General features: G+C 42.7%; 1 long non-coding RNA gene across 1 annotated transcript; it reads right to left on the bottom strand.

Annotated features, from left to right (window-relative positions):
- Positions 1 to 1326: 1326 nt before the first annotated feature.
- LOC132986918 (uncharacterized) lies at positions 1327 to 11554 on the bottom strand. Its single transcript, XR_009675565.1, has 3 exons — positions 11180 to 11554; positions 5600 to 5709; positions 1327 to 3827 (listed from the first exon to the last, which is right to left on the bottom strand). It is a non-coding gene; the product is annotated as an uncharacterized LOC132986918 (long non-coding RNA).
- Positions 11555 to 22660: the final 11106 nt, after the last annotated feature.

The raw sequence follows: 22660 nt of genomic DNA on the forward strand, positions 1-22660 counted from the left end.
ACCACCTTTTACAATCTGTAAAAAATCAGGAATTACAAATAAAATTGTTCTAGTGTAAACACATATCTTACATGTGTATTCATGTTTTTGTTTTGTATGCGAGCACTGTGATTCATTTAAAGGGGCTCAGTGATGTAGCGCTCCACCTCATCGTCCCTGCCCTGTGACTCCCTCTCCTCTCCACTCCGCTCCTCCTTTCCTCTCTGTCCTCCCCCCTTCCTCTTCCTCTTCCCTTCAGAGGTGTCAGAGGAAAAACAGCTCCAGTATGTGTCTTTGTCTCTCACTCACTCTCTCTCTCTCTCTCTCTTCTCCACAGCCACACAACGCTGGCTTAGTGCAGGCGGTGACTCGGCTGCTGGCTGGCCCACTCACAGGATATAAGAGCTGTGCGAGCCCTGCCAAGACGGTGAGGGGTCACACATTTTGTGTGTGTGTGTGTGTGTGTGTGTGTGTGCGTGTGTGTGTGTGTGTGTGAGGATGGCTGGTGGCTGTCTGAGCAGCAGACGCCCTCATCCTGACGCTCGCAGGGCGGAGAAGCCCTCTTGTGAAACATTCCACTCCGACCAGCGTTTCCTGTTCTCACTTCCCGTCCTTCCCTCTCGCTCCTCGCCTGCCTTTCCTTTTTTACACCCGTCCCACCTCCTCTGCCTCGCCTAAACGCCTCCACAACGCCAATGCATTTCCCACCCACCCCATCCTCCGCTGCTCCACGCCCCGGCCTGGCTCCAGCCCCCCTCGCCCCAGACTGGTGGACTCCCTTTGAGTTTCCTGGAGAACCACCTTCTATTATCAGAGCGACAAAATGCTGCTGAGATCACCGGGTCACTGTGGCCGTCAGCCTGAACTCCACCTACCTCTCTGAGTTTAACAATCTGCTCAAAAGGAACTTTATGTAATTTTAAAGATATTTATCTTTCAATAAAAACCTGATTTTGTTCATCAAATGTCACCCAAGTTATTTAAGTTCCGGCTACAACGCCACCTTTAACCTTCCCAACAGTACATTATTTCTTCTTGACCACTTGACCTTAAACAGAAAACTCATCTGCAGCGCACTCATACGATGCAATTTATCTGAGTTCAACCTTTAGTTTTGCACAAATTCTCGTGTATAATCCTTCAAACACGTCTCTTTAGCATCTGTCTAAAGGTGACATTAAGCATCTTTTTGAAGTTACCCTTGAGTGTGTCACTTTTCAAACACCTGCCTCACAAATATTTAACTACCTTCTTATTATAGTATTGGGTTTTGATTGTTAAGACAGCAACTTAATGAAATAAAAGAAATTGAAAAATGCATTTTTACAACATTTAAGAGACCAGTCAGAGTAATAACTAGGGAGCTTTGGTTCTCCATCCAAAATGCTCACATTGAATGTTTTCTGTAAATATGTTTGACATGACGACAACCCAATTACAGTATAGATCTTTTTTTTTTTTTGACATAATGCCAATCAAACTGTCTCTGTAGTGCAACAAACTAAAGCCTTTATTCGTCAAGAGCTCATGAGGGATACACTTGTTATTATCCCTCAAATTCATGCAGACTTTGATGGAAGCCAAACATCATCAAAGCTTTTGAGACACTTCACATGTTTACAAACCAGACACAGATTTCTCAAATATCACATATAACTTATGGACTGCGTACACAAATGAAGAATGTAAGCATGTGATCACAGGAGCATCGATGAACATGCAGCGTAGAGTTCGGCTTCTTCCTTCAGCAAAATCGCAAATTATCTTCAAGCAACAACAGTGAGAGTCAGGAGCGTCTCCAGGATCTCTGGGCTCCATCTCCACTACAGCCTCAGCCAACCCCGTGTTATGGCTATAACCAAAACACAAATGACCCGTTAAACGATTCAACTTAAGGTCGTCGAAATGGTCCTCCTTCAGAACTTTCGATCCAACGAATTATCAACCGATACAGTCTGTTTTATTTGAATAAAAGTCACAATGAAAAAGCACTGAAGCTTTGGAAAACTGCCTATTTCATGATATGTGTGTGAGAAAAGAGCTCGTTAAAATTTGAAGGCAAGCTCCTGCACACTGTCTAAAGTAAAGCTGACCGATTCATCTGCCTGCCGATAATATCGGCCGATATTAGCGTATAAAGTGACTATCAGTATCGGCTAATTTTATCGCAGATATGCGCCGCTATAACTGGATTCATTCACAAGTCAAATAGCATTTTAATTTGAGTTTCATTGTATTACACTAGCAGTTATCTTTCACCAGCAGAGGGCGCTATATGGATTACAACAAGCATCATCACTCCCCAGCGTGTCGAGCAGTGATGCACGTACATGCTCAGTTACTTTCCAGTTGAGTCACCATCTTGTCTTCGTTATAAATCTTTTCCACAAGTGTTTGATAAGGCAATAAATGTGAATATCTAAATCTATCTTTCTCTAAAGATGGAACATAGCTCAAGGAAAGATATTGGCAGATTTATCTGTACTGGATTTTTCCAAATCGGTCGGGCCTTAGTCTAAATATTTTGGTAATAAAACATTGCTAAAGTATTTGTGCAAGTAAGACAGTGTGCAACTTTTGTTCTTTAAAAACAAGAAATTACAGAATATTTGGTGTCGAGGACCTCTATATTTTTGTTGCTATGGTATCGATATTGTTTGATTTTCTTTTTTTTAAGTTTAAAATGTAACTAACTATAACTTGTGAAATGCATCTTTTTGTAATTTTAATCTTTTTACAAGCATCTAAAAGGTTTCTAAAATGTGTTTTTTTAATTCAAAAGTTAAGATTGAGTTAGTTAATTTATTCAGCCAAGTTTACCTCAACACCAATGAAATGCAAAACAAAGAAAGATGCCGGCTTCCTCCTAGCACCGTTTGCTACATCACTACGTCAGCCATCTCAGCTCTCAGCAGCTTGTCTGCATGCCAGTGTGATTTTCTGCAGAGTTTAGACACTTTCTGAGACTGTTTCCATCCCCGTCTGATCAACCAAGAAGAATACACAACTCATTTTAACTTGAGTGTTTCTTCGAAATGCCGGCAAGGAGAGGAGACTCTCTTGTGTTTCTTCCCTCAGTGTCTCCATTCTGGGGGCTTCTCAGCAGGCTGACTCACAGCCCCGGCCCACTCCTCCCTCCCACTCCTCCTCCCACTCAGAGCCCCAGCCGTACCCCAGCGTGGGAGGCAGCGCAGCCCAGGACCAGAGCCTCCGGCTGGGCACACACACGCAGCCAGCACCGGGCCCACGGCTCTGGAGCTTTGGCTTTCATTTCCAGCACCCACACAGAAACACAAAAACACACACACACACACACACACACGCTGCCTTCCCACATGCAGTACCCACACTGATTTTTTTAGAGCACCTTTTTTAATGATGTCATGTGCCTCACATCTGAGGGAGCAGAGGAAGGGGAAACACGTGGGAGTGTGTGGGCTGGACACGCTCGATGTGTGTGTTTGTGAATCATGCAGCCTGATTGTTATTTTTCTGGGTTTACATTAAGTCAAATGTCTGGTGTGCACATGGCTACTGTACTGAGCCGCGGTATCTTTAAATCACAGCTACAGGGGAGGATTTTGATCGAATGAAGGGACAATGATGAGTGATGTGGATGCATTAAAATGTCCTGAAGTCTTTTGGCCCAGTGTGAAATCTTACACACAGATATCTCATGTATGCCTGGCTCCTGCTGCCAGGGTTAACTTTCCCACTTGATTACTGAATTCACAGTTTCTCTGCAACAGTTAGTAACATAGATAATGTGTGATCTCCTTACCAGCAGGACAGGAACGCTCAGCTCAGTCTTTGCTTTCTTCCCACCGATGATGTGCACGATTGAGAGGCTGTGAAAGACAGGTGGCATAAAGGATCACGTCACTCACATCGTCTCCTCACACCTTTACTGAAGTCAAAGTCAGACTCACAAGAAAATTGAAAGACTTGCACAAAGTGACACGTCTGAACTGTGAAGAGGAATATAATATTCAAGAGGGTCCAGATTGCTCATTAGAATATCTCACATTTGTGTGTGGCAGGCTTTTAGTCTGCAGCGTTGTTCCAGAAACACTCTTCTCTGTCCAATACCGACCGGGATGCTAACCCCAGTCTGTCCGCTTGAAAATTAACATTTCTGTGCAAGTTTTCAATGCAGTATCACCTTTAAAAAATATATATACATCCACTGCAACAAAGCCCTGAAAAAAGCTCAGTGTGTTTCTCTGTTTACAGACATTTAACTGTTGATGCTGTCAGAATAAATCACAATGTGACACTTGAGCTCACTCAGAGTGATTTCTGACTGTGCAACACATCAGAGTGAGGCAGCGAGATCCTGCTGAGAGTGACTACATCTCCACACTGCAGCTCCAAATGTACGACTTTACAAACATTTCATTTAGACTTTAGGATGAAGTTTACTTTCTCCCCGAGCTAAAGGCTCCATTGTCTGAATGCAACACAGAGCCAATGAAAAGCTGAGATTTTGACGTAGTATTTAACTGCAAAAGAAATTAATGTACAGATACAACCTAAATCATCATAATTGCAATGCATGGCTGCATTTTTTTAAATAAATGTCCTCGTAGAAACACAATCTGACTTTTTTTTGGGAGACCATGTGTGCAATTTAAAGCGTTTTTATAATACTCAGGACGAGTATTTTATGAGATTAAATGAAGTTTTCCTAGAAGATAAATATATTTATAATGATTTAAACACAACATTGTAAAATACATCTGGATTTTTACATGATTTTTTTCATAATAAAAATAAGTTTTGCGTGGAGAAACAAATAGAAGTATTCATTTGTAATTATATGCTAAATTAAGGACTGTTATTAGTGGCAGATTAATAACTGATTTGCAGCAACATGTGTCACAAGCTCCCCCTGTTGGATGCAGAAACACTGTATGTGAGAGTGAGCGTGCATGGTTTTAATTATAGTCCTCTGAGAGAGAAATCATCGTAAAAATATGCAAAAATGTTAATAATGAAATATTCACTGTCACTCAATTTGCATGATACTTGCATGAAACAGCACAGCATCACTGATTCAATTATTTCTTAGAAAGCCAACGCAACACCCCCCACCCCACCCCTCACTCTCTCAAATCTTCCCCTTTCTGAAAGTCTCTCCCCCCTCTCTCTCCCCTTGTCTCTCCCGGAGTCACGGGGTCTCCCCCCGGGGTAAACGCATTCCAAAACACAAGAATTTCCTCCAGCCCGACTCGCATACCACCTCTCCCTCCCTTTCTCCCTCTCTCTCTCTCTCACTCACTCACACACAGGCAAGCACGCGCACGAACACACGCGCACGTGAAGAGTGCACAATGGTCTTGCCAGAGCCGGAGGAGACCACACACTGTTGCAATGCCATGTTCAACAATTTCGCCGCACACACTGCTGCACAAGCGCACAAACAACCCGAACACAAGTCTCAGTAATTGAAAATAAAAACCTCAAAATTTAAGAATATTCTTTAAGATCCACGCAAGAACGGTTTAATCATTTTAAACAGAAATTTGGGGAATATTTCAGAGCACAAAAACAAATTAAAAAAAATTCAAATTGCCAATGCAAATCATGAACAAGAATTAAAAACGTGTAGTAGGCCTACCTGTATTCTTCGGTGTTTCGCAGCAGTTGGGAGTTTGAAGTTGTAGAAAAAAAAGAGCCGATTTGCAGACACCTCTCGTCGCGTGCAGCTCAGCTCTCCGGATCAGTCCGCTGCACAGAAACACAAAAGAGCGAAAGCAAACATCACCGAGGGCTGCGCACTGAAGTGTCCGTGAAACGAGCTCAGACAGCCGCAGATATCTGCAGGAGAGGGGAGGAGGATCGGTGATGTGTGTCGCTGTTTGCCGTCCTGATATTAGCTCTGACTCTCTCTCTCTCTCTCTTTCACTCTCTCTCTCTCTGTTGTATGTGTGTGTGTCAGTCGGGTTTTTACCCCGGATCACTCGGAAATGCCCCAGCGACCTCAGAGTAAGAAACTGGCTCCCCCAAAAACCTCCACCAGTTCTGTCCCCAGAGTCAACCTCAGACAGTCCGCAAAAAAAGACACCCCCCCACCTCCCCCCTCATGCTGCGGGGACTGTCCCCTGTGCGCCCGCGGACATTAAGTGAAGACTGTCTGTGACAACAGAGAGAGAGAGCGAGAGGTGAGGACGAATGAGGGGGAGACAGAAAAGGGGAGGGGGAGACTGGGGCTCAAAAAACCAAAAGTCCTCAAGCATACCTTTGAAATATCCGTCTTTTTTCATGTTTTAACAAGAGAAAAACATCAATTTAAAGAAGCACAACATGCTTCATTTCAGTTCATCCATGGAGGAAATTCACGAGCCAAATCTTAAGACTTTGAATCACAAATTTCAGCAAGTAGCAATAAAAAAAAAGAAGCTTCAAGGGACATTCTAGACCAAACAATCTTCCTCAGTCCTCTTGTTAATTTTGCACGTTCATGTTGAGGATTTAAAGATTTAATTAACAATTGTGTTTTTCCAGTAATACATTTCTATTTCTTTCCTGAACTTCAGACAAAATCATTTTCCTGAGCACAAAGGCTGCATATAAAGAAGCGGATGGATGTAATTCATCCATCAGAAAAACAGCAAAATCCAGAAGGTGTAAAGGAATTAAGAGGCAAATCATCAATTTTCTTCCTCTTCATTCCCCTTTTAATTGATCTGATTACAAAAAATAAAGAACCAGTAATTTACAGAGCTACTAAGTTGTAAATTTCAACTCCGTCTGAAGCTTTGCACAGAATCAGAAGGTATACATTTTCCTCGTCTTCGCTGCCCTGCAATCGTTAAGGTTCCCAGTACGGTTCCAGGAGCCTCCATGGGGTCCTTCAGGAAAATTTCCAGGTGGTCCTTTAAAAAAAAAGAAGCTGAGCCGGAGCTAAACTAATTCAATCCCATTTAAGATCAACAGGTGAGTAAGGAAATACACCTGTTACAGATTCCCGTCCTCCACAGAAAGATTCTCAGATTATTCATGAGTGTATTAAAATGCTTAAAATGCTAATTTGAGACTCCCCCCCCCCCCTTCTTTTATCGCTCCAGGGATACATTGTTCCTGTTTGACAATTTGAGAGTCTTAAGAACAGGAGAAATGTCAAAATTTGGCATTATCCAAAAAAAAGAAAACATTTAAAGACCGGCTCCTTCCTCTCTCTCTGTTCCTTCCATTTTTTTTTTTTCTAATAAATCTTAACAGCTCAAGAAGGAACATTCAGGAACGCTCCCATCGAGGAAACTCTAACACCACTGAGAATAAAACATCAAAAATAAATCAAATTACAAAATCTTTGACGGTTTAATCCAGCAAATCCTCAGCGTGATTTTGGTATTTTCATCCAATTCTAAGCGCACACTAAACGTGAAACATTTTCTACTCATAACTGGACTGATATCTCTCCTCCTCGTCTCCCTTTGGGGGAAACACACCTGCAGAGGGATTGTACCTGCTCGCTCAGATTCACGCATCATTTGTATAAAGATTTCGAGATGGTGATGTGTTTCTGCTCACCTGCTCTTCTTCCTCTCGCAGACGTCTCATCATCACTCTCAGTTTTTTTTTTTCAGCTTCGCTCTGTCACTTTCTGCAGCAGTTTGGGAAATTAACTTCTGTTTTCTCTGCTTCTTGGGTTTTTCTCTTTCTTTCCCCACCCTCTTCTCGTTCTGCACCGGCACAGGTCTGAGGAGCTTTATGAGCTCTGTGAAGCTCGCTGACAATATCGCCAACACGACGGTTCATATTGTGAAATTCCCTGAATAAATTACTGTGCCCACTCGTTCTCTTTATCTGCTCACTTATGACCTCAGTTTCTGGTATTTGGGATGGGTATTTTTTCTCTTCTTCAAACCTAAACTTCCCAGAAATATTTTCTATCAAGTGTATTTCTGTAAATCTTATGACCAAATTAATTGAACCCCTTTTGTCTTTTTGTGGCACGAGAAGCTTTTCATGATGATCTCAGTCACAAAAGATGTCAGACGCAGCAGATTCTGAGGCAGGTTTTTGTCATGTCAAATCTGCATATGACGCAGTTTACTCAACCTTTTTTGTGATGTTTCATTTCCTCACACGATTTCTGACATTTTCCTTTTTTTTTTTTAACTACAACAAATTCACCTAGAAGTTCTTTACATTCACAATTTGACCTTCAATTTTACTCGCTCAACTGAGGCGGAAAAAATCAGGAAATTGCTCGGATGTTTTTGCTTCATCTTCCAAGCTAAAATAAGTGTATTCTACTTGAATCAATTTGCAAAAAAAAGTGCAATTACTGAGGCGCTAATGTGAGAGGAAAGGTGTAGATTTAGTTTTTCCATCACACACAGAACACAAACAACCGTTCTGAGATTCAATCTCAGACATGCAAAGACCGGGCAATTGGGGATAATCCCAAATGTTCCACTTCTTGTTTCTCGGCAGAGGAGCTCTTGATTCTGTTTGTATTGATCTCATATTGATTCCAGGTCAAAACAAATCCCCCCACCCCTCCCCCAGTCCTCCACCCCCACTCATCATACACACAGTGTGCATGCAGGGGGACATCAGAGGTTGACCTGTAACGTCCACTGAACTCCAGTTTCTCTCTTGTTTCTGTCTGCACCGCCGCAGACGACAAACAATCTGATGAAATCTCAACCTGGGCCGTACCGACTTTGAAGTCGGAGATAAAGACGAGCATCTAATAATGCATCCATTAAAAAGCAGAAGGTTCAAGGTCACGTCTAAAGCAAGTTCCACTTTCCAGCGTTTTTAAATCTTCCCCTAATTTAGATAATTTCAGGAAAAAGAGCAGCAGTATTTACTCAACAAATCTCATATTTTTCAGCTCTAGATGTGCATTTCTATCTTCAGCTCTTTTTGTGCAATCAAGAAGATTTCCAGCGTAGGTTCAAGGCACCTACAGGGGTCCTTGAGAAATTTCCAGGGGGTCTTAAGCAAGCTGAGTTCTACTTCATTTCCATTTAAGCTCAACAGGTAAACGAGGAAAGGCACCTGTTAATCTTTCTCCCGGGAGATTCTCTCTTTGGTTCATTAAATCTCATCAGGGCTAAGTATCTCCTCAGCGACGCTTTCAGGCTTTTAAAAAAAAGGAAGAAATGTCAAATGTCGACATTATCTTAAAACCATTTAACCACCTGCCTCTTCTTCTTCTCACACTTAAACTGAATCCATTAGGAGTAAAGCCATGAAGAAGAAGTACACAGGTACTCTGGACACAAAGTGTTGTTGGATGCATGGAGTAAAAAGAGATGAAACCAAAGCAACTGTCCAGAAAAAAAACCTCTGTGTGACAAGATTGTTGGCGAACCGGTGAAGTTGAAGATTTCTGCATTCTTTTGGACGCTTACAAAGAGTGTTTTTGTTTTTACCATTTTAAAATCTTTCTCAACAGCTCAGTCCTGTTTGGTGTTTAAACGAAGCTACAAATCTGAAGCGACTCTGATGCTGTCAGACTTCAGGAATTTGTCACATGCAGAATTCCTCTTGACTTCCTGACGCTTTTTCTGAATATTTTACTCTTTGGCACGCCGTAGAACTCGTTTGGTTTACCAATGGACCGCATGGTGGTCAGGTTAGGATACCTGCAGTGCTGTGTGTTGGCTCTCAGGCATTTTGTGTGTGTGTGTGTGTGTGTGTGTGTGTGTGTGTGTGTGTGTGTGTGAGAGTGTGTGTGTGTGTGTACATTCAGAGGTGTAGTGTGTGTTCTCTCACTGTCTCCTCCCTGGGAATTCCCCTCCGTTCCCGGCTCTAACAGCCTGCTGGAGCCGCAGCTGTACATATGTGTGTGTGCGTGTGTCGGGATGTATACACAGTTCATTTCAGTGCACGTGTAGGCATGCGTTAATGTAAGCGTGCGTGTGTGCGTGCATGTGTGTGTGTGTGTGTGTGTGTGTGTTTCCTCCCTGATTCCCAGGGTTCTGCAGAGTTAAACCCTCTTAAATGTCCCCCTGGCTTTTGTCCTCACGTTTCAGCTGAATTTCCCCGCATTCATCCCACCATTCAGACTCTGTATGTTCGTGCGCTCAGGAATGCACTGGGTTTGACAGGCGCCTGAACCCGGTGTGTGTGTCTGTATGTGTACATGTGTGTGTGTATGTGCATGCGTGTAAATGAGCATGGAACAGAAAGGGTTTGGAAAGGGGAGTGGTTTTTTTTAAAAACTTTTTTCCACCGCCCTCTTTTGATGCAAAGGTGGACTTGGAAACACACAATCACCTTACCTTTGCACACACATGCTTTTCACCTTTCAATGCACACACACACACACACACACACACACACACACACAAACACACACTCAACACCCACACACACTCGGAGTCACATGTGCTCTCACTCAAAGAGCTCTGCACCCACTCACCCTGACACCCACACAACCACCCACACACTCACGTGCACTGCCAAATAGCTCTCACTCTTTACCCTCCCACCCTGTCCCCTCCCCACCCACCACCACCAAGCACACATGTCAACACACACACACACACACACACACACACACACACACACACAGTTTAACACTAAGTGCCGTGCACACGCCTGATCTGGTTTCCTCTTTGCTTTGCGAGCGACCCGCAGTGATAAAATAAACACAAATACGTGATAATCACATTCCACACATTTCTCTCCTGCCGGTGGGAAGTTTCAACTGGTTTTCTGCAAGAGTCGGTTTGACTGTGTGTGTGTGTGTGTGTGTGTATGTGTGTGTGTGTGTGTGTGGGTTGTGTGTAATAGAGAGAGAGCGAGTGTGTGCAACCCCAGAGAGAAAAAAGAAGAAAGAAAATGAGAGAGAGAGAGAGAGAGGGAACAAAGAGATCTCACACATTCCTCAGTCCTGCCAATATCCTACCAGTATACCAGACCATCACACCAACACACACACACACACACAAGCACACGCACATACTGGCAACAAACAGTGAGATCTGACAAAAAAATATTCTAAATCCTGCTAAATGTGTTGCATTATTCTAAAATGAAAATTTGAACTTTTTAAAAAAAACTTTTACGTTTTGGCAAATTATTTCATGCAACATTTACAAACTAAATCATCCACCTACACTGGCATCATCTACTCTAAGAACCAGCGCTGCATGTGGTTGAAACAGGCTGGAAAGGTGAGTAAAAAAAAAACGAAAAGAAAAAAACCTGCAACAAGTAAAGACAGTCCTACCTTTTTCTGATTGCCTTTTTGCAGAAAAAGCTGCTGACTGTCTCAGCGCTGAGAAGAGTCGGAGTCTCGCTGGAGGAGCAGACGTAGACGGGACGTTCACGAGCACATGGCCAGCATGGCATGCACACTTCCTCAGTCAACACGCTTTGTTTCTCCTCCACTGCTGCATGCTTTCTCTGCCATCTGTCCGTCTGTCTCTCTCTCTCTGCGTCTCTTGTCTTTCTCTTGCTTCCTCTCTCTCTCTCTCTCTCTCTCTCTCTTCCTCTCTCCTCCCCCCTGCGCTCTAACAACGCTCTCCCCCCTCTTTCTCTCTCTTGCAATTTCCTTCAAACTTCTCTGGATCTCAGGCTTGATAAAGTTGTTTCTCTTCAAGAAACTGAGGGTGATGCATGGAGACAGTTAAAACCAAAAAGTCTCTCTTCTCCCGCACACAACGCCTCATTCTGTATCCGTCTATAATAACATCACAATGCAAATTGCTTCTATGTCATTTATCTATCGTTGTTCAAAATCTGCCTTTCCTCCTCTACCTTTTTATTTGTTTTTTTTGCTCCCTCTTGCTCACACCTCAACAGATGCAGACATCACTTATTGATTTAAAATAATATTTGTGCGTCGTCTATACATTCCCCTCCTTGGTACAGAACGCTCTGACACAGATCTCCAAGCTCTGATTAATTTTATCTGAAAAATCTGAATATGAAAAAAATCCTGCACATACAACATACTGTATATAGACGGGAAGGTCTCAGCTGAGGGCAAGTGAAAGAGATGAGAAATGTGAAAAAACAGACAACACACAGAAGAACGGGCGGACTGAACATTGATAATAAAAGCTGCAAACGGCCTTGTACAGAGCTCACCCTCAATTGTATGGTAGAAGAAAGAAAAGAAAGAAACTGACGTGGAAATCTGTGCACACGCGTTTCTGTATTTGGTACTCAGTAAGAACATATTTATCCATGCAGGATATGCATCTTTTAGTCGACATAAGGAGGACGTCTTTGCATAGATGGAATGTCGTAATACTACCGACTAAAGAAGCCTAAAACAAAAAAACGGTCTAAAGGACAAAATATGATATGTCATCTGTCAGCTTTCTTTTCTTCTTTAACATTTCACAAAGACAGCCCTCTGTCCTAAACCTGAACCAACTCTTACTAAAACACAACCATCAGGGCAACTCGACGTTTGAATTGGTATGTTTTTGTGACTCCTTGCCACTTTAGCCACTTTCTCCAACGCCTGTCGCAGGTTCACTCTTTCCCATGAGCGTCCCCTTTGGTCTCTGCCCATCGTTTCCAGACTGTATACCGAGCTGAGGCCGGTAACAGAAGGCTTTTGCCCTCAGGGCTTTCGTCCCTTAAAGCACTTGATAACATCGCTTCATCACCTTAATACTATCATTAATGTTGTGCATATATTTCACTGTCATGATCAACCTGTGAGCGGACAATCCACTCCATCTCACGCTCTGCCTTGACAAGCTTCCCCGGATTTTGTATGCCTTATCATCATTTGATATTAACTGTTTGGTTTAGTTTTCCCTTCATCTTTGTGTCTTGTATTGTGCTCTGTTAAATGTCTCGTCAAATTTTTGTCTGTGCATTTCTGTATTCTAAGATCCCCTTGAAAAAATGAGATGACACATCTCAAAGGTTTGTTCCTAATTTAGAAGTACTTTCGATTTCTCGCAGGAGATCGTACAAATTCAAAGCAGGTCAAAGCGAGATCAAGCGTTAAAGAAGCGGTAATAAAAAGATGACGTGTCTGCTGTGCCCTGTTCATCGACTCATTTTAAACTGTTCCAGGAGTAAGCGTCGGCTGGAAGACGTGATGGTGATGAACGCCGGTTGGAGGGCCCCAACAGACTCTAGAAACGCCACTGGTGACGTGACATTTCCAAGGAGGGTTGAGTAATCTGAGCAGGAGCTTCTACTTCAGTTCTTTTGAAGTTCAACAGGTGAACGAGGTGAACTTTCCCTCTCAGATTATCTTTTTGATACATTCTTTGAAAACACCTGATGAAATCTCAGGTGAACTCTGAGGTCTGAATTTGTTGTCCAAGCTCAAGTGAATTCTTCAAAAGAAATGTTAAGTGAGAGGTCAGATTCCTTTGCTTTCATTGCAGGGAGCAGCTTGGTGAAAACAATCGAGACGTTATACTGGAAATACTCACTCAGAACATGTTGCATCTTTGCAGGTAAGTTCATTAACTGTGTTTGCAAATGATAACGAATATGCGATCGACTTGTCCACAGCTACAGGCTCATTAATCCCCTCCCTCCTCCCGAGGTGCTGCTGAGTCAGAGCAGGATGGAGCAGAATGACGAACACATTTGGACGTGCAGATTTCAAATCAGTGTTTTGCATGAGCTTTCATAATTCAAGACAGCTTTAAAAACATCCACCTGTTGAGGGTCGTGTAAATAGTTGAATATTTATGAACATGTGAACTCATACATGAAGATCATCTGGACATTTCTGGCGCTAAATAGGTTAAGGAAATGGAAAAAAAACGTGTCAGTATGCAAAAATTCAAAACTTTATATTTTCATAAACTGCCATGGGACAAGATTTAAATTTAAGCAGGTTCTTTGTCTGAGCATATTGGTGTTGCAAACGCATAAACATGATTATAAATCGACAGGTTTGTGGTATCTTGGTGCTGAAATAACAACATAGATTTTCCATTGGCGTGTTGCCAGATTTAAAGGCTCATCTTGTCTTCACTTCTCCCTCAGATTTGCTTTCACAAAGTACGATAGATAATGACAGTGGTTCTTTGCTTAGACAGGATTCTCTGTACCCATTCAGCCCTTTTACTGTGGAGGTCAAGGCTCTATATGTTCCATGAATGCGTCTTTAGAAACAGTTCTTCTGAGTAGTTCTTCTCACTTTACCGCGTATCACTAAACATATTAATTAAAATCAATGATTATTATTACTAACATGGTTGGCTCTGTAGCCTTTAAAGCACCACAGTCAAGAAAAGCTTTATTATTGCACGAGCAGGAGTGTGCAGTGTGAGTGATAGTCGTACACTCTCCTCCCTGAGATCCAGCAGCTGTGAGTTTCTCTGCACTGGATGCAGCAGAAAAAAAAAACACATAGGTGTGTTGACGTTGCAATCAGAAAATTCCAAACGTGGTTGAGTCGGGCCGCGGCAACCCAAACACAGCTCGGGAGGCAGCGAGGGGCGGATGAATGTTGTCCATAATCTGCCGTTGTCTTTTCCATTCCCCCTCCAAATATTATCCCATGTTTCCACCGGCTACAAAATATTATGGAAGGGAAGTGGACGGCACTCACAGTCCAGTGTGAATGTTTACTGTTAGTGTACGAGCAGAGAAGGTGTGATTTGTCTTTCGAAATGAAGCCAAGACAGGAGTGCTTAAAACTGCAGTTCCTCAAGTGTCCACTAGTGGCTGTCTCCTGCAGTGAGTCAATCCCCATAGAGCCCCATGTTAAAATGTCCAACTCTACAGCAGGAATAATCACGTTTAAAGCCTGTTGCAAAAAAAACAGTTTTTGGTCTCTTTAGGTCATTTCTCAACTGCACAGGTTACATTTTTATACAACTCACCTGTTTAAATTATATTGGGGCTTAAAGTGATAAACAGTTAGGGGCGTGGCCTCTTTGAGTTACAGGTGGGAGCTCTGCTAGCTGCCAGCTAGGTGTCACCTCAAATCAAAGTTTTTTTTACAAGACAAACAGGATGAAAACGATCGATCATGTCACTCAATTTCAAGATTAAATCGAAATATCTGATAGCTCTGATCCTGTTGGGTTATTTTTGAACGACCTGACCTCGCTGTTCGCCCACCCCTCGCTCCTCTCCAGCTCCACCCTCTGACCCAAATACGGTCACTTCTGGCTCCAGAAAGCCAACATGGGAACTGGAGGCTTCAAAAAGACGACCGACAAACAACCATAGTACCTATTCAGGCTGCCCGCTCACGGTGTGATATAAACAACCCTGCGACGTCTCGCCTTCACTGTGAGTGTCACAGAGACGTGATGGCGAGATGAGGTGATCCCCGCCCGTACCGCCTTCAGAGGTAGAAACAGAGGCGTTACAGGCGGGATCGGCAGAGCCAGCAGGAGAGAACAGCGCTGCTGTGTGTATGTGGAGCTCCTGTGTGCTTCTGTAACGCCGCGCCACAATGTGAATTCACAAACTTTGACGCCTTTGCGGAATCAAAAAGGCATTCTGAAAAAGGCTACCAGTTGTTGTTACTGTGGCTGCGTCCATTACCTCTATAAAGATCTGCCCAACATCCCTCACCGTTTAAATTACCTTTGACAAAAATCACGGTTTGCCATCTCAACAGAGGTTTCCCCCTCCTCCGATGTGCGTCGTAATGCCACATAATGACAGAGTCGCACCGGCCCGTCTGCCACCACGGTACACATTTTCTCCATTAGCGACGAGAAATCAGACATGAAGGTTTGAAAGTGAGAAAAAAAAGAGAAGGCAGGTTGATTCGTAATGCTTAATTTACCCACGCTGCCTATACTGCTACCCACATCCACCAACAATCAAGGCCAGATAAGTGATTTCATCTTATTTTCTGCTTTTTGTGCGGCTGTTTGGAGACTCTTCGGGAAACAGAATTTCTGCTGAATGACCATCCTGCGTGCCCACCTCCTCCTCTTCCCATACGCCATTCTTCCCCCTGGCCAGCTGTGCACTTACACATGTGTGTGTGTAAGAGAGTGTGTGTGTGGGAGTGTGAGGGTGAAGGAGGAGCACTCTGCGTGGGTGGAACAGTGCCCGGGCTTTCTCTGCTGTGGTGTTAATAGGCCTTTTTCTCCCCTCAGCGGGACACAGAGAGCTGTCATTTACATGGAGGTAATGGAGTGATGTAGAAGTGGATGGAATATGTGTGGGCGAACGATGATGAGGACCTCGCACCTCACTCTCTCTCTCTCTCTCTCTATCTTTCCCAATCTCTCATTTTTTCATCACTCTTGATTTTCTTTACAGCCCGTCTCTTCGTCCCTATCTCACTGGAAGCCTCTGCTTTTCTTGCTTTTTCTCATCAAGAAGCAAACATTAAAGGAATAGTTCAGCTGTATGAGATGCTTATGGATAATGAGTATGTCACCTACAGCAGACGGCTTGCAGAACTGAAGTCATGCTGTACAACCCCGATGCATTGTGGCCAGTGTTGCCAGATGGAGAGAAACAAGTAACAAGAGAAGCGACTTAGCTCTTTAAATAAATAAATAAAAGGTGAGCTTACCTTCAGCAATGTGTAAGAGAGCCACTTGATCACAGCATATTTAAATACATTTTTCCATCAACCATACACTGTAGCTTTTCCATTTTTTCCAAAATTAAGATGTTGCACGTTTAAGGCGAATTAAAGGCAGGGTTGGTAATTTTCAAAAACCAGCTTGATGTTGAAAGTAGCATTCCCTCTGTGCTCCCTCTAAAGCCACGCCCCTCACTTACATGAACGAGCGCCGTCGCCATCTCCTGCATTGTGTAGAAACTACGTCGTCTCATGTCTCATTCAGCGGTAAGTAAACTCACAGTATAAACTCGCCAGAGAGCGAGCAGGGAGACAGGGAGGCGTCTGATTGGTTCTTCAGATTGGTACCTCGTGGCAGACATTGGTTGAAGTCTTTACAGGCTTACAACTGATACAGATGACAGATATTCTTTGTTCCTTTTTCAGAGAACATGAGTTATTAATTTCTGTCAGGACCTAAAGACAATTTCTACCAAAATCTTAAAAAATTGGATCTGGAGGAAATTACTAACCCTGTCTTTAATGTGTCAAAAAATCTCAGAGGATAATTCCGACTTTACAAACGTCTTTAAACAAACTACAAAAAACAAAGATTTCAGCCGGCCCTTTAGGACAACAATCCTACGCTGTGCTGCTCATGGAGAGGAAACATGTCACAATCTATGCAAACTGTAGCACAGAATACATCGTATCAAAACAAACTATTATGAAACATTATACCCTAACCCGCAGTGTGGATTTGTAGATTTGAACCCAGCTTAAAACAAACAAATTGTCCTTTTACGTCCTTGATGATTCTCTGATTTTCATGTTTCTTATTCAAAGTCTGAGAGGAATAAAAAGAGGAAACTGTAAGAAGTCTATTTCTCTGCACACTAATCAGAAACTCTTTCACCACAATATTAACAATCATTCGGTTATCAGAGAATTTGTGTTGCTTGGCAGTGGCTCTGTGTCAGCGTCTGATCTTGAGCTCCATCCAAACACATGGCAGCATAAATTCACCCAGTGGGAGAGTAAAAGTGGCTGCGTGAAGGGAAGGCAATCATCCAGCCAAGCTGCCACCATGAATTCAGCCGTTCTGATGAATGACATGAATTTCAGCAGAAAGGGGTCTTAATCGTTTTCCTGCCACTCGTGTCAGCAGTTACACCGATGCTGAACGATCAGATGAGAAACTTGATGAAATATCACTCGTTGTTCTCCGTCGGCTTTTTGTAAACAAATGATTCTCTTTGCTCAGGAACGCATTTTAAAAGACGTGAAATTAATTCACTTTTAACTCTTTCAGCAGCAATTTTAAAAGCCTAGACTAAGATGCGCTTTTCTGTGATTCTTACAAACTACTATGCCTGATTTCGATGATTATTTATAGAGCTCAACAGAGCGGTCCCGGAAGTAAAACTCCAATTCATTTTCTCCAAAGCAGATTTGATTATTAGCCATGATGTCATCACCAGCTACCTGAGTGTGAATCGATGATTTATTGGGCGTGTCCGTCAGGTGCTGAATGGTGCTGATGTGATGGCCATCTCAGTCCTGCTGATCTGATTGGTTGCTCTCAAATCACAAACAGTGTTTGGTTGAGGGGACTTTGAAATTTTAAAATGATCGTACATTTCATATTTTCTGCCATTATGGATCGTACAGAGGGCAAGGTGAGTGAGGGAGGTTGATTGTGGGCTGTTAAGCCTGTATGAAAAATTAGATTTTTTTAATTGTAAGACACAAAAGAAGTTCTTAAAAATAGAGTAAAACAAAAAATACAAAATATTAATTTAAATGCACTCATAAGCTTTTTTGCAGCTCATATGGAGGGCTACAAACTAATTGCATCCATGTAGGCCTATTTGAATTTTAAATATTCAGTATATTCCTATTTTAAAAGTCTGGAACATTTGCTATGTTTGGAAGCGCCTTTTCTTGAATTTTGCAGAAAAACTGAGTGGGTTTCAACAATGCTTGGCCGTGCAGCGTGCACAGATGGAGCCTCGACTTCATGTTTCCACAGAATAAATGACTATAAATCCTTGAAATGAGAGGAACTGTGATAATAAGCGACTTATTGACGGTGTTGTTTTAGATTGAAGTCTTGCAGGTAGTAAATTCAGAACAAGCAGCAGTGAGTATCAGGAGACACACATGGGGGGATTGTGGGGGGATTATCTGCTCGTCTTCCGAGAGAAGGGTGGTCCCATCAACTTGTCACTGACAGGAAACACTCACCACAAACCAACGTCTTCTCCCACCCAGAGCGCGCGCGCGCACACACACACACACACACACACACACACACACACACACACACACACACACACACACACACACACACACACACACACACACACACAATCACCTTACATGCACCCGACCATCACAACAGCCATCAAACACAACGCTTTTATTTATGTGCTATTACAGCCCGCGTGGCGATGACAGTGACGGGGAAATACTCAGACAAATGTGAAAAAAAATAAACTTACACATGCATGTATGTATGTGTGTGTGTCAGTGTGCGTTTGTGTGTTTGTGTGTGTGACTTTCCCCTCACTTCGGACAGGGATTTCCCCTCTGTTTTTTTCTCTGCAGAGGGGACTCGGAGCTTGTGTCCCGGCAGAGTTCACACCTCGGCGCTGGAAACTTCTCTGATCCTCTGCGCTCCGTTTTCTCAAACCACTTTCCCGTTCGTGTCTTTGATGCCTCTCAAAGATTCAGCTCGTCATGGCCCCCCCCCCGAAACCAAGCCATTTAATGTTATTCGTTGCATCACCGGCATTCAAGTTTATTTTATCATGCGCAGAATTAGAACACCTCCTGAGCGATGCATATTCAGATAGAACTCTTTCTTTCTGCTATAAAGTCATGTAAAGGTCCAACACTTCATGTGTATGAGAGGGGGTTTCCATCATTTCACCGATAAGAGTTTGTTTGTTTTTCCACGGGAAGAAGGAGCGCATAAATTGAGTGGATGCATATCTGCTTATTGTGTTGCATTGATGACTTTTTTGTGTTTTTTTAAGGCCAAAAAGTAAAAGTGGTGTACTTGGTGACAGATTCAAGTGTGCTGATCTCCACACACGTCACGCTGCAGCCTGTTGAACCGCCAGTGTCTGATGGAGAGGACACTCGAGAAAAGTCAACGAGATGTTCTCCCGTTTTAGAAACAACACTGAGAGAGAGAGAGGGAAAGAGAGAGAGAGGGAGGGAGAGAGAGAGAGAGAGAGAGAGAGAGAGAGAGAGAGAGGGAAAGAGAGAGAGAGAGACAGAGAGAGACAGAGACAGAGAGAGACAGAGAGAGAGAGGGGCTTCACAGTCGGAGTGACATTTTGATTCTCCTTACTTTGATTATGAAAAACTCTCTCTGTACATTTCTCCATCACCGTGTCGAGCAGGATTTGTTTAGTCACCTCAAAGGTGTGTTTGTGAAATCCATGTTATGAAAGATGAAGATGTTTGAAGCTTTTAGTATTTATTTGTATTTTTGTTCCTAGGGGTGGCGTCAGAACCCCCCCAGAACCTTTACATAACAGCGCCATGTGTCTGACTGTTTTCATTTGTGTCAGGTGTGTGCAAGTGGACAGGTGTGTGTGTGTGTGTGTGTGTGTGTGTGTTAGCATTGTTGGAAATCCCCCACGAGTCCCGTCAGCTGTCCGTCAGTTGACTGTTTCTGCCTGAAGCCAAGTACAACAAAATTAAGTTCCTTTTAATTTGTGATGGTGAACAAAGTTTCATGTGGGCTGAATTTGACCTTCAGGTTTTTGCGATTTTTACCACCTGAATGATTAAAACAGCTTTTAGGGCCAGTTGAATAAAACAAAAGAAATAGAAATGTAATATGGGGGAAATATTCTGAGGAAAAAATTATGCACAGCAGGATTTAATTTCGACCTACAGGAAAGCCAGCTTCAGCTGAACAAAAGTCAGGGTTCCTACATGTTTATATAATTTTCCACACAGACATTTTCATATTTTCAGACCATACTTGAGTCGACAGCAGAATAAACTGGATGATAAAGAACTAGAGAATATTATGTCATGCTGGTATTCGTTAGAAAGTCAGACTTAAAATACATGTTTTTAATTGGTTAACAAGACCTTCACATCCTTGTGTCTGAGCCCTGATTGTAACTGACTTTGTGCTCTTTGAGTTTTCAAGGGTGCAGGTTTGGTTCCTCCTCTCGGCGTGGAGGTCATGATGTGATTGGACCGGCTGATTGCTAACACCTGCTGTGAGCTATGAATGCACAATTAGTGCCATGCCATTTACTAATTATGAGCAGATGAGTCCTGAAACATTTCTTTGTGTGCTTCCCGTCTACACTGTAAAAAGAATAGGAAGACAAAATGATGCACTGTGTTTAATGTGTACACACAACTTTAACATAAAACCTGGAGGTGGGACATTTGTGGGACATTTCTTATGACTTTATCAAATGAAATGAGACCATCTCGCCGCCTTCATGCAGCTCTCGGCCAGGTGTGGGCAGGTGAACGAGTGGGCATGATTTGCATTTCTCTCTGAAGCTGTCAGGCATTATTTTTCATTTCTCACTTTTTCTATGCGCCTATGAAAACAAAACAAAGAATGCTATTGATAGGAACTGTTTTGTTGTCCCTGATTCAAACCCTTTATGCGCGTCGTCCCTCTCTTTCTGACCTCAGGCTCTTTGTCGTGCCGCGTTTTGGCCGTTTAGATTTGTATCTTCCTAATGTGGACGACGTATTCTTCTCCGTCACACAGCCGCCTTTACAGCGAGAACATCTATTGACAAATTGCCCACGGACCATTTTACACATCAGACCTGTTGACATGTTGAAGCAGAAAAAGCACATCAAATGGACCTGTTTCTTTTTGTACTCGCTTCTCTGCAACACAACCGTCAATAATCCAAAGCATGACACCTGTGCATTACTCTCTAGCCCCTTTCACAGACCCACTGCACTCCTGAAAATGTTCAACACAAACTATTACCACTGATCTTGGTCCATCAAGCTAAAAGAAATGCTGAAATGTTTGTTTTTTCTACAAGAATAGGTACAGTGGCCAGTTAGGGGGTCACACGATCGGCAACTTTGTGAAACGACAAACTTTTAGAAAAAACGCTCAGCATATTCAGAAACAAATACAACGTCTGAAACGCGCCGCAAAAAGGCAAAGCAACGTCATTTTCATGGAACGCGCTGCAAGTACAGAAATGAAACAAGTCAAAAACACATATTGAGAAAACAACAGATACAGAAACGCTGCAAGTTCAGCCTTTAACCAAAGTGCTCCAGGCCTGCAGGGGGCGCTCTGTGTAAGCGTTTATTTACGGGAGAGAGTAAGAGAGACAGCTAGGTACATAAAGTTTTGATTAGATAGGGAAGTTGTATCATTGAAATACATCGTGTTTCAGCAGTTGACCCCTACCGGCCACTGTAGAAAAGCTTAAAAACATAATTTCAACTATATGGCTGACGGTTTATACTCATTGGTGCAGAAAAAAAAACTCTATGATGTTGGTACCTTTTGAAATAAAGGACAAAACAGATCACAGGTTGGTTTGTCAACTGGACCAAGACGGACCAGAGAGCGCAACACCTTAAAAAAAAATCCTACATTAGAATTTTAGAATTTGAGGTCATAAAATATCTAAAAAAAAAGGGGTCTTAAAGTCTTTATTCATCTCTGTGGATTTGCTTGGTCACGTGATGATTTGTGTCGTTTACGGTAGCGTTTTAGAGTATTACATACGCATCACAAACAACAAGGAAGAGAGTAGCCGAAGATGATGGGTATGTGAGTTTAAAGATATTTGGCTTCAGGATGAAAGTACAGCGAGTGGTTTGCCCGGCCAAAAGTGATTATGAGGCGACTTGCAATAAAGTAATTAGGCCTTTAAGAGAATACAAATCCTTAAACGTTAGAAAACACAAATTTAAAAAAAGGTTCCTGAAGTGTGAATGCAAAGCAAGCTGCCCACTGCAGCACGGTCGACATTATATTTCAGTCAGCAATTTAAAAAAAAAGGAGGAAAGTGTGCAAGGTGGAAATTCTGCAAACACAGACTGCTGTTCATTTTAAAATGTAAAAGAAAAGTCTGCAGATGAGCTGCAGCAACTGAGGACAGGGTCAAGAGGTCAAGGTTCAGACAAAGAGTGCATGGACCCAAAGGTTGTTTTCGCCCTGTGACTAAAGGAAAAACTAAACACAGCACAGGTGAGAGAGATTTAGTGGCA

This window comes from Labrus mixtus, chromosome 13 (genome assembly GCF_963584025.1).
Source record: "Labrus mixtus chromosome 13, fLabMix1.1, whole genome shotgun sequence".
In the NCBI taxonomy this organism is placed as follows: domain Eukaryota; kingdom Metazoa; phylum Chordata; class Actinopteri; order Labriformes; family Labridae; genus Labrus; species Labrus mixtus.